At 43.0% G+C, this 23999-nt stretch overlaps 1 long non-coding RNA gene across 3 annotated transcripts in view; it reads left to right on the top strand.

The window, feature by feature from the left end:
- Window positions 1–23999, top strand: part of LOC107308814 — a 65918-nt gene that overhangs the window by 26384 nt on the left and 15535 nt on the right. The gene's annotated exons all lie outside the window — the stretch shown is intronic.

The raw sequence follows: 23999 nt of genomic DNA, 5'->3' as shown, positions 1-23999 counted from the left end.
GTCATGAGGTAAGGCATGTTGTGCTTTCCCTAAGTGTGATGAGATCCCTCATGGAAGGCGGTAGGCTTCTGCTTACTGATACTCTTCATAAATATAAACTTTTGTACTCCAAATAATAATTCGTGACGGTTTGTGCCTGTTCATTCTCCAGCCAACATGCCCTGGCCAGTTACTCACCTTTCCTCTTTCACATCTGTTTTACACTTGTGCACATACAGGTAGCTATACCAGCAGCCCCTGCTTTTCCAGGCCGATCAAGCCAATCTCCTTCCGTTTCCTTATGATGAATGCCTCCCAGCTTCTCCAGTTATCCTAGTTAGCTTCAGTGATCCCCTCTGGCTGAGCTGGCCTTTTACTTGACCATTTGCCATTACAGCTGGGGCAACTTGGAGATGAAGAATACTAATGACTATGTTTACTACCTGTGCCACAGAGACCTTTCCCAATCCAAGGAATTGCCTCATCCTGGCACTAAAACCATGTCTGTAATTTTCCCATCTGCATTACACTGATCATTGTCCCATCACCTGGAATTTCTCAGTCATTTCCAGGTGATAAGCCATATGTTTATATCACAAGGCTGTGTGGATATTTAGTTCCTGAATAAATTATGCTGCATTTTGTACCAGTGAATTTCTTGTCTTTCCTCATGTAACAGCCCTCAGAATCATGTGCTACTTCTGCTGTTATCTCACTCCGCCTCCATACTGACGCTGCCTCTAAATTATGCCATTAGCAGATTTTGTCAGACACTTTCTGCGCCCAAGTAATTAATAAAAATGTTGGTCTCAAGTCTGATTACTGAGGAAATCTATTAGTAATTTCCCTCCAGCCTGATCCTCACCCTTGCAGTACTATGTGTTTCCATTTCCACACCCCCTCTGCAGTTCATCCGGCTTCTGCTCTCCTCATTTGAGCTGATAGTGTTTAATCAAATACTTTTTTGAAGCCAATATGGATGAGCTCCACTGCACACCTATAAAGCCAATTATGCCTCTTGAAATTTTCATAATGGTTATTTTATCATTTATCACCATTATACTCTTGTTCCAAATCTGATCTGAAATCTCACCTGTTTTTAAGGTCAAGCATAAGAGTGCTGTTTCAATCCTCTATTCCTCTTCCTTTTGCATTTCCTGTTCTCCCATTAAATGCAGGTTTTCAGGGTAAGGGTAGATGTGGTACTGGGGGATGTGGTTAACAGTGGGTCAGTAGTTGGACATGATGATCTCAGTAGTCTTTTCCAACCTTTATTATTCCTGGATGGGCATGTGGAACTCAGGGTAGTGGGTCCTTCCAGCTGTGTGATGTGAAAATGATGCTTTCATTTGAGGAGAACATACAAAATCCAGCCATAAGGAGTTATTTCTTAAAGTCTGACATTTTCAACATTGATTTCCAGTAACCCTATGTAACCACAACAAATTTAGAGATACTCCTATGTCTCTGGATCTTCTTCCTTGGAAGAAGCAAGAAAGAAACGGGTGTTGATTCTTTACATTTTGTTTTGCCTCTTTCTCTTTTAGCATGCTGAGGTATTTGAACAGTACTCCAAATAAATGATACCTCTCTGAGAAAGGAGTGAACTCAGGTCTGTTTCTATTTATCAGGTGGATCCTGTTGCCCATCCAAGCATTGCACTGCTCCAACAGAAACCGTCCTGGTTGCACCTTAGTAGTAATTTACAGTGGTCATCCAGAACTGCCTCCAGCTTTTCCTTTATGATTCCTTAACTCCAGTTTAATGTAGGATTATCCCACTGATGTCATTTTCCTTAGCAGAGGAATTTGAGGAGATAGTGGATTGTATTGGTGCAGTGACTGTTTGTTCAGGAAAATAGTGGTTGTTCAGTCACTGCAAGATGAGATGGGTCTTGGGTCACTAATTAAGACGCCGATATTCAAGTGTCTACGTGTCAGCACTTTGTGAGCACAGTGGCTGAACTCCCATCATAGTCAACAAAGACTGAATCAACAAACCCTGGAAAGTTCTTTGTCTCACATCCAGGTGGGATTCAGGACCCTATCAGAGATGTCTAGAGGTTTTGGCAGTGACAAAGTCCAAGTGGATCTTTCATGTGAATCTGCACCAGTTGAATTTCACAAAAGATGGCACCAGGTGCTTGTATAGAATGGCTGAAATCCTTCTGTACATTTATTCAGCTGAATATCCCCTGAAAACCTCCCAGAAGGTTTTTGATTTGCACTATGAGTGGACCAGCAGCACGTTGCATCTGGAACTTAGTGTGAAGTTTCTGGTGGCACATGTTGATTTTGATGTGCTCTGGCTGAAGCACAGGTGGGAAAGCAACAGCAGTTACTCTGCAGGTGTCCTGGAGATTTCTGGCCTTCCAGCTCTCCACTGCAGGCAATGTTGGCAGGAGAACAAATGGGTATAAAATGACCACAAATGCATTTAACCTGGAAATGAATAGGAAGTTTATAATTATCAAACTGTAATGTTCCCACAACGTTCCCGCAGGACCAGTGCCAAATGCTTTTGAGATAGATTAGTTTATTAAAGCGATCTGAAAGCAAGGTTGCTATGATACTGAGGTAGGATCCTCACGGTGTGGGAAGGCTCTTTCATGTCTCTGCAAAGTGGGATATGCAGGGTTTGCAGGGCACTTTGGGTCAAAGATGTATCTTTGCTTTGTTTCAGAAGGGCAAAAATGGTTCTTGGTTTATTTGGTGAGATTAATTTTGTTTGGTAATTTCTCCTTGGAATTTTGAGAATTTGTCTGCTCTATGAATTAAAAAATAGGACAAAAGACCTTATCATAGAATCATAGAATTATCCAGGTTGGAAAAGATCTTGAAGATCATCAAGTCCAACCACAAGAGGATCTCTTATCTGAGATGACAGCCATTCTATGCCACAGAAATTCAAATAATCAATTCATTTCTAGGTATCACCTCAAAGTAAGAAAAAATGTAGAATCATGGAGTGGCTTGGGTTGGAACAGACCTCTAAGATCATCTGATTCCAGCCATCCTGCTACAGGCAGGGACACTTCCCACTGGACCAGGTTGCTCACAGCTCCATCCAGCCTGGTCTTGAATGCTTCCAGGGAGGGGACATTTACAGCCTCTCTGGGCAACCTGTGTCAGTGTATCATCACCCTCACAGTAAAATTTCTCCCTAATATCTAGTCTAAATCTACCCTCTTCCAGTTTAAAGCCATTTCCCCTCATCCAGTCACTACCTGCCATTATAAAAGGTCCCTCCCCTGCTTTCTGGTATGGAAATGGTGATATTGCAGTTCTTTCTCTGCACAAAGTGTATCTTGCTGAGAAAGCAGTAATTTGACTTATATATGAATTGATACTTCTCTGCTCCACCAAGCAAAGCATGCTGCTATATATTAAGAATGCATAAATTAGGATCAGTTCTTTTTGCTGCTCACAGAACTTGCAAATGTTTCACGATCTCTCAGCAAAACTTGAGAACGCTTTGTTTCAAGTGGCTGCAGTGAAAAGGGCATTTTGAAGGATGCCATCATTGATGCCGCCTTTTATTTTACTGTCTGAAAGTACATCTCATTCAGATGAGAATGGAATTAAAGCTAAAAAGAATGAACGGATATTCTTGAAAAGATCCTAGGGAAATATGAATTTTTCTGCTAACGTAAAGATGTCAATAGAAAATGCTTCACTTGTCTTCACTAGTCTTGTCCTTAAATGGATTTAACTGCAGATTTCAATACTTCTTTCACATCTTGTTCATTGTATAGCTCTGAGAGCCCATTCTTTCCTGGTTTCTGTAGTATCAAAGCCCACATCATCACAACATCAGAGGAACTCACAGATGTAAAAAGCATTAACTTTTGGTAGCCTCTTCTCCTTGCAGAGTTCTTAAGATGTAGCTGGGAATATCCTACCTGATGCTTTTGCAGTACAGTGTACTTGGCATTTCTTTAAAAGTCAGTATCAAAAATGTGGAGTTGGTGCATTCATTATGAGTCCAGATAAACAATAATCCTGCAGTTAGCACAGAAATGGGCTAAATACTTTCTGTTATGGAGATACTGGCCAAAAATGAAAGTGTTTATATTCTGTGTTTATGAAGGAACTCTCAAAAATCAACTAAAAGTTATCAACATCTCAGAAAAGCAAAACCTGGCATCTCCAGCTTTTTGTGTCCGAATCTCCTATTTCTATAGTCTTAGTGGCTCAGTTCTGACATTCCTTGAGACTTAGGACCCCTTTAGAAATTACAGCAGATGTGTTTTCAGAGACAACTTATGTTGGGCATCCCAAAGACTTTGTCCAGCATCCTTTATGTGGTGGCACATATTATGGACCCTACCTTGGCCATCAGGGATCCATCCAGGGTAGCACCTTTAGAAAGATTCAGATGTGAATGGCTACTCTGGATGTAGTGGCTGAATCTACTGGAAGCAAGGAGGCATCACAGAAGGAGCTCAAATTACAGAAGAATGGGAAAGAAAATATAAAGATATACATGAAAATGTGCTAGTTGGAAAGTGAAAGAGAGCAGGGTAAAAAGTGATTGAAGGGCTTGTGAAAGGCATCAAAATTAATGATAAATCCTTTCTGAAAAACGTGAGGACAGAAGGGTCTATCAAAGAATTGTATGAATGTGGAATGAAAGGAGCACTCAGTCAAGGCCAGTGCAGAAAAGCTATATTATTTTTTTTTTCATCTGTGTTCACTTTCTAGTATCTCTTTTATGTGGATCTCATCAGGAACTTCATCCCGATCTGAAATGCTGGTAGAAGAGTATTCTGAAGAAATCTGCAAAATGATGAGTGGCAAGCACTCAGGACTCAAATTATGTTTGCCCAGAGAGGTGGTGGATGCCCCGTCCCTATAGACACCCAAGGTCAGGCTGGATGGGGCTCTGAGCACCTGATGGAGCTGAAAGTGTCCCTGCTCACTGCAGGGAATTGGACTAGGTGACATTAAGGAATCTTTCCAATTCAGACAACTCTATGATTCTATGATATTAAAACAGGACCTAGGCAGGATGCCAAGGATAAAATAGATGAACAGCCACCAGAATTGTAGTCTCCTCCTGAAGCATATCTCATTATTAGGAAAGCGAGAGCTGATTGATTTAGTACCAATCGTTTCAAAGACGGCTGTGGAGGGCAATGCATGATGAAGCATGCATGATGAAGCTTAATAGAAATGCAATTTCTCAAAGCCCCATGCCGGACGTGCCCTGAAGGGTAAGTACGTCACCTGCGTGTCCCCCTTGGTGCCACCTGCAGACCACAGTCCTCATTCTAGTTGAAAAGAGCTCAGATCTCTCAATGGTCTCGATATCAGGGGCTCCATGAAGCCTCTACCTGCCCGGCTCGCCGTCTGCTTCCCTGTGCTCCATGCTGTGCCAGCATCCGCCTGGCACCATCCCTCCTCCTGCTGCTCCTTGCCTCACACGTTGATGCTTTCCACCTTGGTGCCAGGGAAGCACTGAGCCAGGAGAAGGTCACTTCATTTCGGGGGCTGCAGCCAGCAGGTATACTTCTGTGAGATGTGTTTTAATTGGGAAGGGTAAATAAGCAACAGGGGGTGCAACCAGCATTAATATTTCCAGTTCAGTATTTTGGGGGCTGAAAAATCATGTATTATATGCTGCAACAGAGATCCTTTAGAAAAATGCTGATTAGCTTCAGAGTATTAGTGAAGCAGAAAATTGGCTTGGAACATGATTGTTAGCAGCTACCTTGAGAGCTTTATCCATTTATATCACTATTTTCTTTACAAATGAGCCGAGGGATTAGCTTGCACTGACAGACCGAGGACACATCAAATTCCATTTACAAAGGAGCAGAGGAATTTTTTTTGGTGTCTTAAAAATGGCCTTTCTTATTAACTTGGCTGTTCCCAATGCACAGTTTCCTAGAACTTCGTGTACCTGGCTGTACCACCACCCCCTTTTTCCCCTCAGGAAAACATTATTTCTGTTTTACTGGAATGCTGTATTTAAGTGGTAGGATATGCATGTCCCTGCCATGAGTTGGACAGGTCATCTTTCACTCTATATCCAGGGAAGGTCATGTGTGATAGGAAGGCTAAGAGCTCTTTCTTGCTGCACCATTCATTCTCCGTGTAAGCTTTGACTCTCTTTGCTCCATGCCTAGTTTCTTTGAGAGATTGACATAAGCAGCGCTTGCCTGTTTTAAAGGGAAACGTGAAGTCTATGACTTGATTTTTGGATATAAATGCCTTGGCCAACCCAACCTTTCTCATAAAGACCAATGGCTCCACAGTGTGGCAGATACAACACAGTTCCTATGGGATTCCCTTCCAGCACGAGGAAATCCCCAGTGGTGCATGTGTTGAGGCAATTGGGATGACTGTGTTCTGGGAATTATGCTTGAGAGATTTTCTAGTGTGAATCCCGCTACGAAATCATCAGCCTACCTATAACTGTATCGCGTAGTCTTCACCAGCTGATAATTTGAGATGCATAGACCTGTTGGAGCGCATCCAGAGGAGGGCTGTGAAAATGACCCTAAGGATGGAACACCTCTCTTACAAGGACAGGCTGAGAGAGCTGGGCTGTGCAGCCTGGAGGTGGGAAGGCTCTGGGGAGACCCGAGAGCAACCTTTCAGTATCTAAGGGGGAGCTGTAAGAAAGAAGGAGGCAGACTTTGATCAGGGTCTGCAGTGAGGGGAAATGGTTTTAAACTAGAGAGGGGAGATTTAGATTGAATGTAAGAAAATAGTTTTTTATGTTAATTGCAGTGAAACACTGGAACAGGTTGCCCAGGTGGATGCCCCATCCCTGGAGATGCTCAAGGTCAGGCTGGACAGGGCTCTGAGCATCTGATAGAGCTGTAGTGTCCCTGTTCATTGCAGAGGAGCTGGACTAGATGGTCTTTCAAGGTCTCTTCCAACTCAAACAATGCTATGATTCAATTATACAGTCCTAATCAAGGAACTGCTTAAGCTGATTGTGTCTTGGATGGCCATAAATACAAAACTGTATTCATCTCAAATGCTTTGCTGTCATTTTCCTCTCTGAATCTTCATTCCTGCTCAGGACCTGCCAAATTCCTCTATTCTTCATCTGTAGGATGCATAGTTAAAATTCATTTGTTGACTCATTGACATTTTCCCCATTGACCTAGAGGTTTTAACAGCCAAGAGATGACAATATCTGCATGCATGTGAAAAAGGCTGATCAGTAATCAGAGCAGTGCATAGAATATGCAAGTAGCTACTGAAAGTAGCGGGGGAGACTTACTGCCTTTTCATGTGGGCTGAATTGTAAACTTCACGTGCCTTGGTTTTTGGGATGCAAACAAAAAATTGCCTTCTGCAAGCAGAGTAGCACTTGTTATTGTAGTCTCTGGCTTAAACAAGACCCGTGTTGAGCTGTACAGGTCTAGCAAGCCTTTCTGTACCATTGCATGTATGTGTATATGTGTACGTTACAGAATTGGCTGTGCCTTGTCAGTGTTACGCAGTGTGAAGGAACCTCCTTCAGCGAGTTGAGTGGTGACAAATGACAAAGAAAAGCTAAGTTGCAATAGTTCCAGTTGCAGTTCTATTTGCAGTAACCTAATATTTTCATATAACCATCTATGATGAACAGAAGCTTTTGTACCCAACTGGTAATATCTAACAGCCCATCTCGAAGCAAAATTAGAATTATTTTCCTACTTTTCTTTATGCTTATTTATACAGAATTTCATCTGCCATTCTATTGCTCAGACACCTAGTGGGACAAAATGCTTTGGCAGTTCTTCACAGTTAATTCACAGCTGCTAGCCTGAATTTCTCATCCTAATTATTGACCTAGGCTGCTGTTCTGAGGTTTTATTCCATATATGCGAAGCAGTCTGGATGTGGTAGATCTGAAGAAGCAGAACAGGGATGGGTCCATTCATCACTCAGAGGTAAAACAAAGCATCTCAGCCATAAAGTCCTGTAGTCTATATGATGGGTGATGCAGCCTCAGCCTTGGGTCACCGCTTGCTTTCCTGACTGGTGGATTGCTGGAGCTACCTGAAAGCCCACTTGTAAGAGGAACAGTGTTTTCCATGTCAAGTCACTGGATGGGGATTGTGAAGAATTCATTAACAGCCCTGCATTTACTTCCAGTTTTGATTTTTGGACTGCAGTTCCTACCTGCAAACTGGGAATTTGCCTTTGTGACGTGCATGTCAGGGTCAGCTTCTGCATTGAATCTACAAGGAAACACGCCTGGAAACAGCTGCAGGTGGCTTGGTCAGTCTGGATTGCTGATTTTTCTCATGGTCACCTCACCAGAACTGGATCCAATCCTGATAAAAGCAGAAATGTTACAGTCAGGCTGCTCCTTTTCCTCTTTTCTCTGGATATATTGCAACACACATTTTTATTCATGAACAAGCACATATCTTCCTTCTGTTTCCCCAGATGTGTTCATTTCCTACCCACAAATCTGTAGATTTCCTTTTGGAGAAAAATTGTGTTCAGTAGGATTTTTCCTTGCAAATCCATCCCAATCTCTAGCTGCCTACAACATGAACTATTCCTGCTGTACTCCCCAGCACTCTTAGATTGAATTCTGCAATTTAATCGTGGCTGCCCCAGTTCAATTGCTGTCTGTTACTCTGGGTGCATTTCTTGATTATTGCTGTGCTGAGATCGCGTACAATGTTTTTGCTTTTTCACCTAATGGTTGGGGAAAGCATTGTTTTCTCTCCTGTCAGGACTTATATCCTGCTTAGCATTTGCCCATCACTCCTCTGTTCTAGGAAATGTAATATGAATCTTCCTCTCCTGTGTAGTTACTTCTGCCTGAGCACCAGAGATGTCTGAGTCACAACAGATCTATGATAAAATTTCTGGTTTCTCTGCTCTTCTCCTTTGTGGGACGTGTATTACTGCAGCTGATAAATGCACGCTCTCCTCTCCAGATGCGAGCAGTTTGACATTTGAACAATGAAGTGTGTTCCCTTGGCCATTTCCTAAACAATTTCCACCATGAAACTGTCAGTTCTTAGCCTCTGCTACCCCCAAGCCAATGGCAACCTCGTGTAATTTCTGCAAGTTATTATTTTGCTTCTTTTGAAATGCTTTCCTTTACTTTCCACCATTCAACCTTTTGCTCTGAATGGAGAGCTGATATTATAATTTCTCGTCTGCTGTCCTTTCATAAATAATGGCAGTTATTGCCAGGCCCTATTCCACCCTACTCACTCCAGCATCTCATGGCTCTGAGTTGGGACTGCTTCCTTCTACTGCATGGTCAGGGCACACTGTATCTCTGAAGTCTGTCCCATGCCAGTGACTGATCTTAACTATGTACAGACACAGGATGTTGCACAACTTGGACAATACATCTAGAAGGAGTGTAATCTCTATAATCTCTATAAAGAGCAAAACCAGCCCAAGAGTTGTGGATCTCCACTGTCATCCATGCTGCACTATCAGTATTTCTCCACCAAGTAGTGGCCCAGTCCTTTGAAAATGGTCTTAATTTTGTGTCCTCAAAGACCTTCTGCTATGGGGAGGAGTGATTCCTCTCTGGAAAGAACACAGGCACAGAGATATTTAATGTAGGGGCTGCGTGTGCCATATACAGATGTGGATCATGGGGCTTGAAGGAATTTTAAGGGAATACACGATCTTTTGTGCTGCAGTGAAAATGGTTCATTGGCATATGAACTTCTGGCATCCATGCCCAAAGTCATCTAAAGGCAAAGGTTCCCCTTCAGTGTGCATTGCCCTGTAGCATTGCTTTTGCCAGCTTTTTGCTCTGCCAGAGTCAAGGAGAGCTGATTGTTGTTCCTCTGGCATTCCAAGTTGCACTTGAAAATTGTTGCTGGTTTTGGACAGCCCTACATTTTGGAACAGTTTTGTGTGGTTTTCCTGCTAGTGCTTTACCAGTTCCTCTCCATAAAGTGTTGGGCACAGCTGGTGTGCACACTGCTCTGTTTACCCATCACTGAGGTATTTCAAGCCACTTCATGGCACACGAATATTGAAGGCAGCACCCAACGCTCCAGGGGATGTTTGCATCTTTGCACAGCTCCTGCTCAGTAAGCTGCTGCCTGTCCTGCACGGTTCAGCAGCTCAGCCTCAAAATAAAAGAGAAAGCTTTATTTTCTCCTTCATCCCTTTTATGCACTTTCAAATCTGTCTCTGGAAACTCATTGGAGAAATGGGCAAAATCTGTGATCCTTCAAGTGTTGACAAAAGGTAGGCTGCTGGGAGGATATTAGAGATTGTGTAACAATCCAAAACCTACGAGGATCATGGAATCATAGAACCACTGAGGTTGGAAAAGACCACTAAGATAATCTAGTCCAACTCTGACCCATCACCAGCCATGTCCCCAAGTGCTAAGTAGGAGAGCTTTGGCAGCTGTCTGTATGTATCTTCAAGGGGTGAAAGATGCTAAACTGTGTGGAATTGTCTTCAGAAAACCCAGTGACTGGCCGAGAAGATGAGTTGTGCTGTCATTTCAGTGGGGGCATCAACTGCATTGCTATAGAGATAATGAATGCATCACAAGCTGCAGGACCGAAGCAGAGAAGTGTGCTCCTCTGCCATTTGAAAGTACCACTTCTTTCTGGTTTTCTCTCCCTGTCTGTTGCTTATTTAGTTTAATATTGTTGGACAGAGAGAGAGCACAGGGTGAGATAATAGAACTTCCTCACTGAGGAACTCTGTGTGATTCTCCCTAAAATTGCTTTTTCTTCCTAAGTGCCTGTGAGGAACGCATGAAGGTGATTTACCTCCTAATACTTCACTTTGGCTTGGTGCTGCAGGCACTGATAAGACCAGGAGGCAGATATATGATAGCAGTGCTTTTTCATTGGGGGATGTGCTGTGCTAATCAAAGTGCCTTTCCTGCAAGTAAATTTTGGCATCTGTGATGCCACCAGTCTGCAAAGTGGTCAGCCATGCCAGGTGGAAAGCAAAGTGGGCACAGGAAGGATTCACCACTGCGAATATGGAACTTTTCTTCCCTTTCTTTAAATAAAGGATCCAGTCATCCACAATGTGCTGCATCTGTGGGCTGAAAGGTGCAGGCTGAGCAACTGCAACAAAAAGCAGAGCTCAGGAAAAGTGTCTTAGTTTCATCTGGGACAGAATTGTTTTCTTATGAGTACGATGCTAGGTTTTGATTCTAGGAGAAAAACAATGTGAATAACGTCCAGTCAGGCTGTAGGTGTCCCTGTTCATTGCAGAGAAATTGGACTAGATGACCTTTAAAGGTCCCTTTCAACTCAAAGAATTCTATGATTCTATGATAATCATTTATCAAAACTGACTTATTCAGATTTGTTCTACATTTGAGTTATATAGAATTATAGAACCATAGAACGTCCTGAGTTGAAAAGGACTACAATGATCATCCAGTTCCAACTGCAGGGTCACCAACCACCAGCCCAGGCTGCCCAGAGCCACATCCAGCCTGGCCTTGAATGCCTGCAGGGATGGGGCATCCACAGCCTCCTTGGGCAACCTGTTCCAGTGCATCACCACCTTCTGTGTGGAAAAACTTCCTCCTAATCTCTAAGCTAAACCTCCCCTGTCTCAGTTTAAAACCATTCCCCCTTGTCCTATCACATGGCAGATGATTTTCAAAAACAACAACAGAAAAAAAAACCAAAACAATTCAATGCACTGAAGTTCATTTCTGTGTAGGAGATCTCAGGTTTATCTGCAGTAAGTTCCAACTCCAGGGATGCTTTGCTTGCCTTATCTTAGCCTGTCTGCTGCAGAGCTGAGTGAAGGTCTGAACTTAACATAGATGTTTGTTTTCCCGTTGGAAAGTAGCCATCCTTGTGGTTGAAGGATAACTGGCTGTCTGGATCATATTGGGACTATTTTAGACAGAATTGACTTTACACTGAGTGCAAAACTGATTGAGGGCTCAACTGAAAGAGGAAGAGAAGAAGAGAGAGGAAGAAAAAGAAACAGAAAGAGAAAAGAAGTAGAAGGGAAAAAAAAAAAAAAGAAGAAGAAAAAGGAAAGGAAGAAGGAAATGAAAAAAGGAGAGAAAAAAATAAAAACTTTAGAGGGCTCAAAATTGCATGAGTCACTGATGAGGATGTCTGCTTGACCTATGAGAGGCCAAGCAGAAGGCCTCCTCTCTCCCACCTTCACATAGTCCATTTCACCATTCCTTTTTATGCTGCCTGACTTCACAACCTCAGGGCATTATTTTTAACCAACACTTGTGAGGCTCCAGTTTCTCAGGTTCCTGGTGTATAATTAGGAGGTCTGGCATCCTCATCTTCACGTTCTCCAGTGTCATGGCCCTGTGGAGGCACAGAGTGCAGCACCGCTCCCACTACTCAGCAGGAACCCCACAGCCCTCCTGGAACAGTGGATGTGTCAGCCTCTGTCAGCCCCATCGTAATTAGCACCAGCGTTAACTGCTTTCTGCCTCCCAGAGAGGCCATCACCTTGGTGCTGGAAAATCAGAAAGTGCTTGAAAGGTATCGCCAGCCAAGAAATGTGCAAATTCACAGGAAAGGGGATGTCTCCCTTTATTATCCACTGCTCTGGCGCCACGAGGTTTCATTGCAGAAGATCACTAAGCCATGCAGCAGTGCCAAAGGGCGATCCATGTGGGTAAATTTGGACACAAAGTCAAGGCGTTTTTATAATTCATATCTTTCATTTTTCTCCTCGCAGAAGGAATTACCAGAATGGCGAGCAGCTGTGAATAAGATGAGAAATAATTGGGGAGTGGGTGGAAATCTCACAAAACAAACGGAGGCAAATTTTGAAGCAGAAGTGAGCTACGGGCATTGCAGGGCTCTGCTCTGGAGCCCTCGTTTTCTGATTTCTCCCCTTCTTTGGGGACTGGAATGCATCCAAGTGGCAGAACAGCAAAGCAGAATGTCATTACTCGGTCCTGTATTTATTTTCCTCCTGCCACCAACTGCAGGAAACTGTAAACAGTCATTATATTTTTCAGACATCTACAAGACTCACACAGCAAGATTTCAGCTCTTGGTTTTACCATCTGTGAGAGGAACTGTTTACAGAAGTCACCATGACCCAACACAGCTCCCACCAGAGCTGGATGGAAAGTTTAGCATTGACTTCAGGGCAGCAGAACTGAGCCAAGAAGCACAAGTTTGGGGTACAACACTTACCAATGAATAAAGTTCCACTGATTTTGAAGTGCCCTGGGTTAGAATATAGGATGTTCTACTCAAGATCTAAACCATGCCTACTCAATGGATACATTTCTTTTTTGCTGTTCTTATCGGTTGCTTTTGTTACTCATCTATTTATTTATTTAATTGAAATGATGTTTCTTTCCCTCTTTCCTCTTTGTGGGCGTAAAACGCTTGGTATGATGTTCCCTGGTGCAGATGATAGTGCAGTTTGAAGGGAACATGTGAAGTCCAAAGTTCCAAGAAAACCATGTTTGGGATGCAAAGCTTGGGGATGCTCCTCAAGTGATGTGACAGTAAGAGCTGCCTGCTCTAGGTATGGCTGGGCTTCATGGGGAGCCCTTTCTGTCCTGGATGGGTTGCAGCATCACAGGGTTATGGGTTTACCTTGCTCTTAGATCCTAAGAAAGTGGAAATGAGGAAGAATCTGAAAGCAAACAAACAAACATAAAAAGACAGCAAAGTTTGACTATACTCAACACATATTTTTGTGAGCCTGGAGCCTTATGTGCACTGAGATTTCACTCTGTCTGCATGGAAAGAACTGTCATGTCACATCTACAGCACCTTCAAAGAAGTCTCCTTTGCTTTATTTGAACTGAAGAAAGCTTTGTGCATGTTGTTTATGAGTATTAGGTTTTAGATTGTGTTTGCACTCTGCTTGGTAGCCTGTTTTCTGCATTTACCCATCACATGCTGATTGATGAGTGGGACTGCATTTGTGTGTGTGTCCATGTGAAAGAGGGACACATAATTTTACTAGGTTGGGAAGCTTGATCTGGGGGAGACTTGTGGACACGCAGTCAGGAGTGTCGCTGTGTTCAGTGTCCATTTCTCTATTTAAGTAAAACCTAAATAGCAGTGGGCTATTTAGTGGTAATTCATTACCAATTGCCCTGTTTTTCTAAGGCTGGCTTGTACTTGCACACTCTTCCTTTCCTATATCTTGTATATCTTGTAGAAATATCCCTAATACAGCAGTGTTGTTGGGAGCTTTGATAAGATCTTTGCAGAAGAGCACTGGTTCTTTGAGCACAACAGCAGCCTGGCTTTATGCCTTGAAATAGCTCCTCTTCTATTTCTACATATTTCTGGCAAACTGCAATCAAACTTTCATGGGATTTTAGGGATAGTTACTGCTATTACTAGAAAACACATCTGTCCTAGTGAAGGATTTGCCAGTGCTTGGTTAGATTCTTGGGAACACTCCATGTTTTTAGAGGAATCGGGTTGAGTTCACCAAGAGTGAAGGAGCACAGGGCTGAGGGCAGAGTGGTTTAGGGTCAATGTCTGGATTTCAGGAAGATTTTATTAGGAAGTTTCCCTGCAATTTTGAAGAAAAGTGGACTATTGGAAAGGGAACATGCTCTGGGAAGGGCTGTCAGATGAACCTGGTGGATCTGGTGCCGCAGGGTTATGATTTTATGGGCAAGTACAGTGAAAACACTCTACAAGCTCTCTCTGGTCATCTGCACTACCCTGGGCCTTGTCAGTATGTCCTCAGACAGTGTTATCTTTAGCACTGGTAAAGAGTAAATGCTCAGCTTTCTGAGTGGATGACAATTTTCACGCCACTCATGGGACCTCCTGCTTGGAATCTGTGGGATCTGGTGTTCAAAACAGCAGAAATGGTCTGGAAAAAAAGGAGCATAGGATAAAGTGACAGTGATGGCTGATGCCAAACCACTGGTAGTATGGGGTGTGTCTCACCACTGAGTGCCCGGGCTGGTAAACTCAGCATCACTTAGCAATTCATGCAGCAGGAAAGAGCATAAAAATATGCACAGAGGGATGAGTAAAGAACACTGTTAAATTAAACAGAAGAGTCATATAGGGAGGAGAGAGCCGACCCTTCTCCCCACACCTACTGGGAGAGGATTTTGGCCCATGGGGAGTGGAAAAAGGCATTCTCGGGCCCAGGTTTCTTTGCTATGCCTGGATAGGCTTTCATCTCTTTCTTATTTATACTCAGCTCAAGATTTTCCCCTAAGCATAGCAGGATTATATTTCAGCCTTCATATGATCTTCCAAATCAACATTCAGTCCCACCCGGAGTAGCTGTAGCTGTAGGAAGGGTAGTGTGAGAGGCTGTCTCCATTTTTCAAAAGAAAGAAGGTAATTTTGGATACTAAATTCCATCCTGCATTCCGTATCTTTTTCCACTGCAACTTGCAGTGCCAATGATCACAGATAAGTAACAAAATCAATATTCTTTACCTTGCTACTCAGCAAACTCATACACTATGAATTTTGGAATGAGAGCTTAGTGGCCAGTATGCCTTTGCTCACAATAAAGGTACTGAAAAATTCTGTATTATCTTGAAGTTTTGCCTTTCACCTTTGTGATTCCATTGATCCCAAGGCTGCTAAGGTGTGAGAGGAAAAAAATCCATCCAATTAATTCTTAAAAGGGCGCTGAATATTCCCAGGCAGGAGCCAGTTCAACAAAGCCATGCCTGCAGTGCCATCAATACTGAAAAATTGTTTTGAGAGTGGATTTCTTTCCCGTATTAAAATATCAAGACATAGCATACATGTAGGAAATTAAAAGCGTTGATGAGCCAAAGGTTTTGTTATGCACCTTTGATAGGACCCTGGCCTTTATTTCACTGCAATTTGGATATTCCAAACAATGATCCCTTATGAAGGATGGCACGCGAATGATGATACGTTCCTCAATATACATCGCGTAGTTTTAAAATCACGGTCCATTGTAGGTGATGAAGCCAATGAAAAAATTAATAAGTGCAACTTTATTTTGCTTTCTGATTTCTTCCCAAAGGAGCAAAGGATCAGCTCTTCTTGCTGAGGGACCAGAAATCAGAGTACCCTGAATTTGGAGACGGATTTCCTTTTCCTATTTCTATTGATCTTGTTCCCTTTCCATGCTAATTCTAAAGCTATGAAAATGCCACAGAGGCAATGAGATGAACATATGTGCATGGTTATAAAGTGGGTGATGTTACTGCCTTTTTCTCAACAGCTTTGCATGGATATTTTTTGGTATTCAAAATACAGTGACTTAATTCACAGGAATGTTCATAGGCACAGAGCATTCCAGAATAACGATATAAATATTTAGGAATTGTTGGTTTAAATGAGTAAATGTAAGCATTTCAATGGGAAACCCAGTTTCTGTGAGGTCATGACTTGATAGATTTTTCTTCCACTCAAGGATGAGGATTAGGAGGATGAGGGCATCTTCCTGCAAGGCAGAGAGGGCAGGAGGAGGAGGGGGACTGACTCTAGGCTTGATCTTTCCAGGCAGTGTCCTGCAAAATTCCTCTGCAGATACAGAACAGAAAGACTACATTGGTGCTTCACAGATTGCCCTCTCCATGAGCAATGTATCTGGGTTTAAAAACCAGGGTCGTTTTCTATAGCATAACCAATGTCCTGAAAACACTTTCTTCAAAGGACAGAGTGTTCATAAGGCTTCTTCCCACACAATGAGAGAACCTGTTCTTCATTGACCTCAGTTCTCTGTACTGCTCCTATGGCACTGCACTGACCTTCTCCTGGGTGAAACCCAACAGTCCTACAGAGCTGAGGCCATCTGTAACCACCCAAGACCATTCCAGCTGCACTGTGGCTATTGAGCACTGGTAAAAAGCTGTCAGTGCAGTGGAATGAGTTGCAACTTTGGGTAAGAAGTAACTGAAAAGTAATGTGATTGAGAACAAGCCTATTTTCTCCTTTCTTATGATGTTTCTACACAGTTACATTCCTAAGACGTCAGCACCCGTTGATAGATCTGCAGTGACCTGTTCGCTAACATTAGCTTAACCTCCAGGGATGTGCCAGCACAGTCCAATTAAGCATGAAAGTGAGAGAAGAGGTTTCTCATTCCTACCTTTCTGCAAGTCCTAAGTTATTCCTTGTGCTTAGGCTCTGCATTCAGGATCACCTTGAGCTCTTATTTTGCAAGAAGTCTACCTGTATTCTTCCCCATCATAGCAACCACGCACCACTTCATCATTTGCAGTGTTATTCATGTCCCACAGAGAACATTCCAGAGCTTACCGGAGAGCAGAATAGTTCACAGCTGCTCCAGTTGGAATTATTTTCTGCTTTTCATTAGAGGCCAAACAAGCCATCTCATTTACCCCAACTCATGTAGCACTTTTGATATGATGAATTACCTAAAACATCCCTAATGTGGCTTAGCTCTAAGGTTATGCCTGCTCCCTATTGGGTTGGACTCATGGAGTATCACACCTGCAAAGCGTGTTGACTGTCAGCATTTCTACAGGGATGTATTTTATGCAGGCTTAGGAAAACCACATCCATGGGAGAGCCACTTTGCCTCTGCTGCCCACAGGCAGAGTGCTGCTGATGGGGCTGCAGGGGGTGCAATCGTGGGCTGCCAGCTTCCAGCAGGGACTGCCATGAAGGCATGGCCAGGCTTTATTTTTGGTATTGTACCTGGCATCATCACAGCAGCTGCAGCAGCACAGGCCTGCAGGCATCTTCTGCCTTCTCAGCCTCCTCTTCACTGCAGCCCAGAGGCATGCTGTGATCCTGCTCTTTACCTGGGAATTAGTGTGAGTATTGCAGCTATTTGTGACAACACAGCTTTAGCTGGAGATCCTCAGAGATGTCCTGACTGTGCCCAGACTTTACAGGTCTGACTCATTTTTGGGTCAATTAAGGGTGATGGGAAGCTAACAGGCTCTCCTGAGCACAGCTGCTGCTCACTGGGAAGCTCATGAAGGAAGGTCAGTGGAGGATGGCAGTCTGTGGCATTACTGATTTGTTTGAATGGGGGCACTGGAACAGCCTCCCTAGGGCACTGGTCATGGAACCAGGCTTGTTTGAATTCATGAAGCATCTGAATGCTCTCAGAAACATGATCTGGTTTTTGGGAGATCCCATCTGGAGCCAGGAGTTGGACTCCACAATCCTTATGGGTTTCTTCCAATTCGGAATATTGTGATTCTGTGATTCTATGATTCTAGAGCTACTGAGACTGTTTTACGAGCTCCAGATTGCACAAAGGCAAACTAAAACTGAAAGCAGCTGTCAGGAAGGGCTGGCTGGACATGGAGGCTGAAGCACAGAGGTGTGCCTTCATAATTGTAACCCTATTACTGACAGATTGGCAGTGAATCAGTTCAGTGCAGTCGGTGCCTATGAGCTGTGGCCTGAGAGCTGCCAGCATAGCCCACGGGCCTAAGGCAAAAACAGAGCTTAGAGTCTGGCTTGGACATTGTCTTAGTGCCACTGCAAAAACCACGAGGAATATATGTTGGAGCTTTGCCACAGCTTGGTAGAGGTTTTCCATCTCCCTTGGTGCCAGAAGCACCACTGCTCACAGTCTGCACAACTCTCATTTGTAGTTGCAGTGAAGTGAAATCTTTGTTATAGAGCCATAAAGAGCCTTGCTTAGGGGTAACAGATGGAGTTAGCTTCTCTGCTTTCTTTCACTAGAACAAATCAATGGTTACTATATTAAAGTTGGTGAATTCACACCATACTAAACCAGTGCAAAGCTGAAAGCAATCAGGTTCTTGTATTCAAGTAACAGGTTACATTTTGCCTTTCCTCTTGTTGCAGACACCATCCCACATCAAAGGTACGTTTTCCCCTGCTTCTAAGCTCACTCAGGCATTTGTGATTTGCTTCTCACAACCAAAAACCTATTAACTTCTTAGATTTTCACATGTAGCATTTCAAGCTGTTCCTCAAAATATGAATTAAAGATCTTACAAAATATCTTGTATTTCTACTTTTTTTGTTGTTGCTTACTGTGCCAAATAAAATAGCAAAGCAAGATGTGATTCTCCACAGTAAACAGAGGAAAAAAGTCATTGTTTAGCACATGATGTGCTCATAGCAACGAAGACACAGCCTCCCTTTATTGCTCTTAAACATTCATAGAAGAAATTAACTTTCATGCAGCTTTCTCTTATCTGGAAACTAGATGAAAAGGAAAGGGGAGACAGATCATTAAGTGCAGCAGTCAAAATAGTGGGGAAAAGCATTAAATCACAGAGTGGCTTGTGTTGGAAGGAATCTCAAATATCATCTGCTTCCAACTCCATGCCATAGGCATATTTTGGATGTGCCCTTGGCAGAAAGCCTCCTGGGGTCTACATCTCGAGGCCCACAGCATCAGAGGTGAATGTTGGAGGTAGAGCAGTAGTGGCTGAACCTTCCTTTCAATATTCCATTATATTTTGTTGCTGTGAGACAGATGGCAGCAGAGGGGCTGGATGACACCATGTTTCCAAGCAAACAAATAGGAGGCATTACTTTTAGAGCAATCTGTGTTTATCTGATGTTGCAGCTTGAAAGATTTGGATGCTGAGGTGAGGTAATAAGTCAAATATATGGGTAGGACTGAGCCTCTCAGCTGTCCAGTTTGCCTTTCCTTCCAGTGAAGCAGGTTTGGTCATTATCCATGAAAGAACAAAACCCACTGATGCAGCAGAACTGAGTTGCTCCAGGGATCTGCTGCCAGGGACTTCAAACACCCGGCAAACAAGCTGAAAACAAGTATTAGAGAGTAGAGATATCGAAAAGGATGATGCTGGTTTCTGACTCATCTTTCTGAAGAGTTACTGGTGCAGACCCACAGCGCAGCACCTCACTCTTCCTATGTGGTTTAGAAGGGCCAGCAGCAATAAGGATCCCATAAGGATGTCTGCAGGGCACAGGGAAGTGCTCAGTGGACTCAGGAAGTGTGGATGCTGCTCTCTGCTTAAGCTCTTAAGGGGATAAGTCCTGGGTAATTCATATCCCTCTTGCACTTCAGTCATGCTTAGTTTTCAAAGGTATTGCAGGTCTTTTATCTTCATATTTTTAATAAAGAGTAAATGAAAAAAAAGAAACCCAAACATAACCAATCCTTTCAGTCTCAGTCATTTTTATCCCCATTAGATGCATTACCTGATTACTTAACCCACATTCTCAGATTCATTTACCGTTATTTTCCCCCTGTTAGTCTAAAATCACTCAGAGACAAGCCAGAAGATGAGCCTTAATCTCCTCTCACAGTCCAGGCAGCTTAGTGATCTGGAGTTCAGATGAAATGGAATGAAATGGAATGAAATGGAATGAAATGGCCTTTTCACCTCCAGGTTTGCATGAGCAACATGCTCCTGCATGCTGGAATGGTGATCTTCCACTACCATGATGGTCTGTAGCATCTCCATTCCCACTTTCCAGCTGCTCTTGGGCTTAGAGACCAGAGACAGGTGGTGCAGAGCTGCCATGGTCCAGGTATATCTATGTGAGTTTCTCCCATCTCAAACACTGCAAAGCTGTCTTGGGGTTCACTGCACCATGGGCAGAACCAGCACTCTTGGCTGGAAGCTGTTAGAAATTGCAATTTAAAGTCTGATATTCACCAGCAGAATGATCCTTTCGCTCAGCTCCAGCCCTATGACCATGGGCTTTATACCTCATCCAAAGTGCTTTTGAGCCATTCAAGCGGTGGGTGGAGAGGGACCAATGCAAAGGCAATCTCCAGCCCTGGATTTGTGGCTGGGCATCAGCTGCATGAGCGGCTGTGGTAACTGAGCATACTGATTGCATGTCTGTAGGGGAAAATTCAAAGCTGTGAAGCTCGTGCTTTTCATTTTGTTTCTTGTTCTACAAATGAAAAAGCCACAAGGTGGGAGAGGAACTAATCTGACTGCAAAAGTTGTTTCCCCTGATGGAAATATTGTGCAATAAAACATGCCTACCCTCTTTCCACAAACTTACCTAAACCATAACTCTTTCCCCCCGTCCTCTCGACGTGTTTATTTCTTATTCCTCATTTCTCCAGAATCTCTTCTCTGTTTGCTTGTCAGTCCTTCCACCCACCTTTACATCGCCTGTCCTGCCTGTGATGAATTCCCTTTCATCCTTTTCTTTTTAGACTGAGCCTAATGAGACGTGGGACGGAGAAAACCTTCTGCTTCCCAATGAGAAACTCCTCTTCCTCTCAGCCTTGGGGTGCTGGAGTTACAAAAACCCAGCTTGAAATGTATACGCATGCAGGATTTCCTTGAAGATATTTAATGATACACTGAAGCATTCACTGAGCCCATCCCATTAACTGCTCTGTTATTATTTTCTCGCAATTAAACACTTAGAAAAATACAGAAAAAAAACTCCAAACAACAGGTAATCAGTAAAAATAAATGCATTTCTGGGAAGGGCTGAATGCTCCCACATAAGGAGTGGAGGTACTATGTCAGGCGTATTTCTGCTTCTGCAGTTTCTTTGTTCTTTGAATTCTTAGTTAGAATATTTGCAGTCACAAAATGCAGCCATGAGTGAAAGGTTGTTTCCCATCTGTTCCTGGCTTCATGGTTTCTGCCTCAAGAGATCGTTTCCAGAAGAGCATTAGTTATACATTCCTACATAGCGGTGCCAGTACTGTCTGCTAAAGCACGTACTGTACAGCCACCAAGCATTCACATCCATGATGCCTCTTCTGTTTTCTTCACACAGTGAAGACACTGACCAAATATGATTCCTGGTGTTTCTGGGCAATAGTTGTCAGGCCTAAACATCAGTTAAGGAATGAGACAGTCTTAGGAATGACTGATAACAATTGTAACTCAAACCCTAACCCTGCATCCAAAGCCAGGTGGGTGCTAGAAGGTATAATTATTTACAGCAGCCATTAGATGTCAGTGCAAATTAGTGACAGGAGCTGCTTTTTAAGCAGAGATCTACTCTTCCATACTTGGAGCAAGACGTGGGCTGGGATTAACAGAATGATGCACAGATGATTAGGGCTTTTTTCTTCTCACTTTTTATCTTTTCTTTAGGAGCTGTGTCATGGCATAGATCTGGGACCATCTGCATCATTAAGAAGTTAAATTCAGAAGGGGACAAAACGATTTGCTCTGCAGTGAGATTCCTCATTTCTTCCAGTTTAGAGCTATAAGGGTTTTCACAGCCTTTTCCTTGCGCAGAGTTGGCTGCTGGATAAATGTAATTCAGCTTGGATGTTAGGAAATGTTTCTTCTCAGAAAGAGTGGTGATGCAGTGGCACAGCTGCCCAGGGAGGTCATGGAGTCCCTGTTTCTGGAGGTATTCAAGAATGTTTGGCAGGGCTGTCAAACACCAAATCAGGCTGCCTAAGGCCCCATCCGACCTGGCTTTGAGTACCTCTGGGGATGGGGCATCCACACCTCTCTGGGCAGCCTGTGCTTGGGTCTCACTGCCCTCTCAGTAATGAATTTCTTCCTAACATATAACCTAGATCTCCCCTCTTTTAGTTTAAAGCCATTTCTCCTTGTCATGTCACTATTAGGCCATGTAAAAAGTTAGTTCCCCTTTTGATTATGAGTTCCACGATAAAGCCATACTTCTAATATTAAATCACATCTTATGCTCTGGAATCATAAAAACTTGAGGGTTTCTCACTTCCTTCTCATAATGAAAAAAGAGAAGGCTCTTTCTAAAAAAATAAAGATATTTATTTAAAGATATATATATATATATATATATATGTCTTCTGATAGACTTTCACAAGGTGCTTGGGTCAGGAAGTGACTCAGTGCCATTCAGAAGGATGGAGGACCAAGGCAGGTGATGCTCTGAAGACACTGACAGTCTGCAAGGCCTTGTGCTACTGAGCAATGTTGTTCTCTGCTTACAGCTGTACGGAGTATGGCACACAATGGCATCATTGCAATATGCTTTTAATTTTATTAAAACATATTGTAAGGAATTTTAGTGGTTGAAAAATACTCATCCTGATGAAATTTGTATGAAGAGCTGCATGTATTTCAGCTGAATGCATTTCCTGCACAACTGAACACATTGTGTGCTCTCTGATGGAGCTACAAAATGTTTGGCTCTCAGTAAACACCTCTCTAAATAAGATGCAGAATTCACTGTTTGTTTAAGGAGGCCACAGCCAGCATCCAGATCTGCCCTTTCTATGCATAACACTCAGAGTCTTTAAAGCCCCAGAGCTTTAGAATCTGCTAAACGCAGATTGAAGTTTAAAAAGATGAACTGGCTGCAATCAATAATGATATAAATTCCTTGTTGTGCGCTTGTTGTAGCTTTATGAACTGCTGTACTTGCGTACAGTGTGACACTGGGAGAAGCGGCCCATCATGAACCATCTGCTGAATGAACTGATGGTCTTAATTCAAAAAACTTAATTCAGAGTCTTTATGTGCCGCTGCTTTTGCTTTTAAATCTCATTATTTTTAAGTCACTGCTATTTGATTACTCAGGGTAGTCGTGAATGGTGATAACTGTATCTGAAGGTTGCTGCCAGAATTCAAGAAGCGCTTGGCCAACTCTCTCATAAGGTTTGAGTTTTGGGTGGTACTGTATGGAGCCAGGAGTTGGACTCAGTGATCTTTGTGGGTCCCTTCCAACTTGGGGTATTCTATGGTTCTATAAGTATATAAACACCCTAAATCTGCAAAAAATACATTAGCCATGCATAACCTGTATTCTTGTAGATGCTATTGAGAACTGAGTTGTAGGCATGAAACCAAGCCCTGACTGTTACCTGTGCAATGATGGCAGAGTGTGGCAAATATTGCCTCTTTTGTAGCAGGTACTTGTTGAGAGGAATTGCTGCATATTCATTTGGGAACTTTACTCACGTATTCATGATTTTTCTCACAAGAAAAGCAGTCAGAACTAAGCTTAAGTGTTATTATTTTTTAATCAGATATTTTCTTGCGGGACTGTCTAATATCCAAAGAATTGCCATGGGAAGTCAGTGTTTCTACAGCTATTATTTAAGCTGCGCAAGAAAATAATGCAGCTTCACCCTAAATATGTCCCTTTCCCATTTCTGCTCATGCAGTTGTTATTTTTCCCTTGTCTCAGAGTAGCTGAAGTGGCTCAGTGCAGGAGGGCTGCCAAGTACAGCGATAAGCCCAGGGAGGTTGTGATGGGGATGGTGGAAGGCTGGCTTCCC

Source organism: Coturnix japonica, chromosome 2, assembly GCF_001577835.2.
Source record: "Coturnix japonica isolate 7356 chromosome 2, Coturnix japonica 2.1, whole genome shotgun sequence".
NCBI classification, from domain to species: domain Eukaryota; kingdom Metazoa; phylum Chordata; class Aves; order Galliformes; family Phasianidae; genus Coturnix; species Coturnix japonica.
This window is presented reverse-complemented; position numbering and strand designations above follow the sequence as displayed.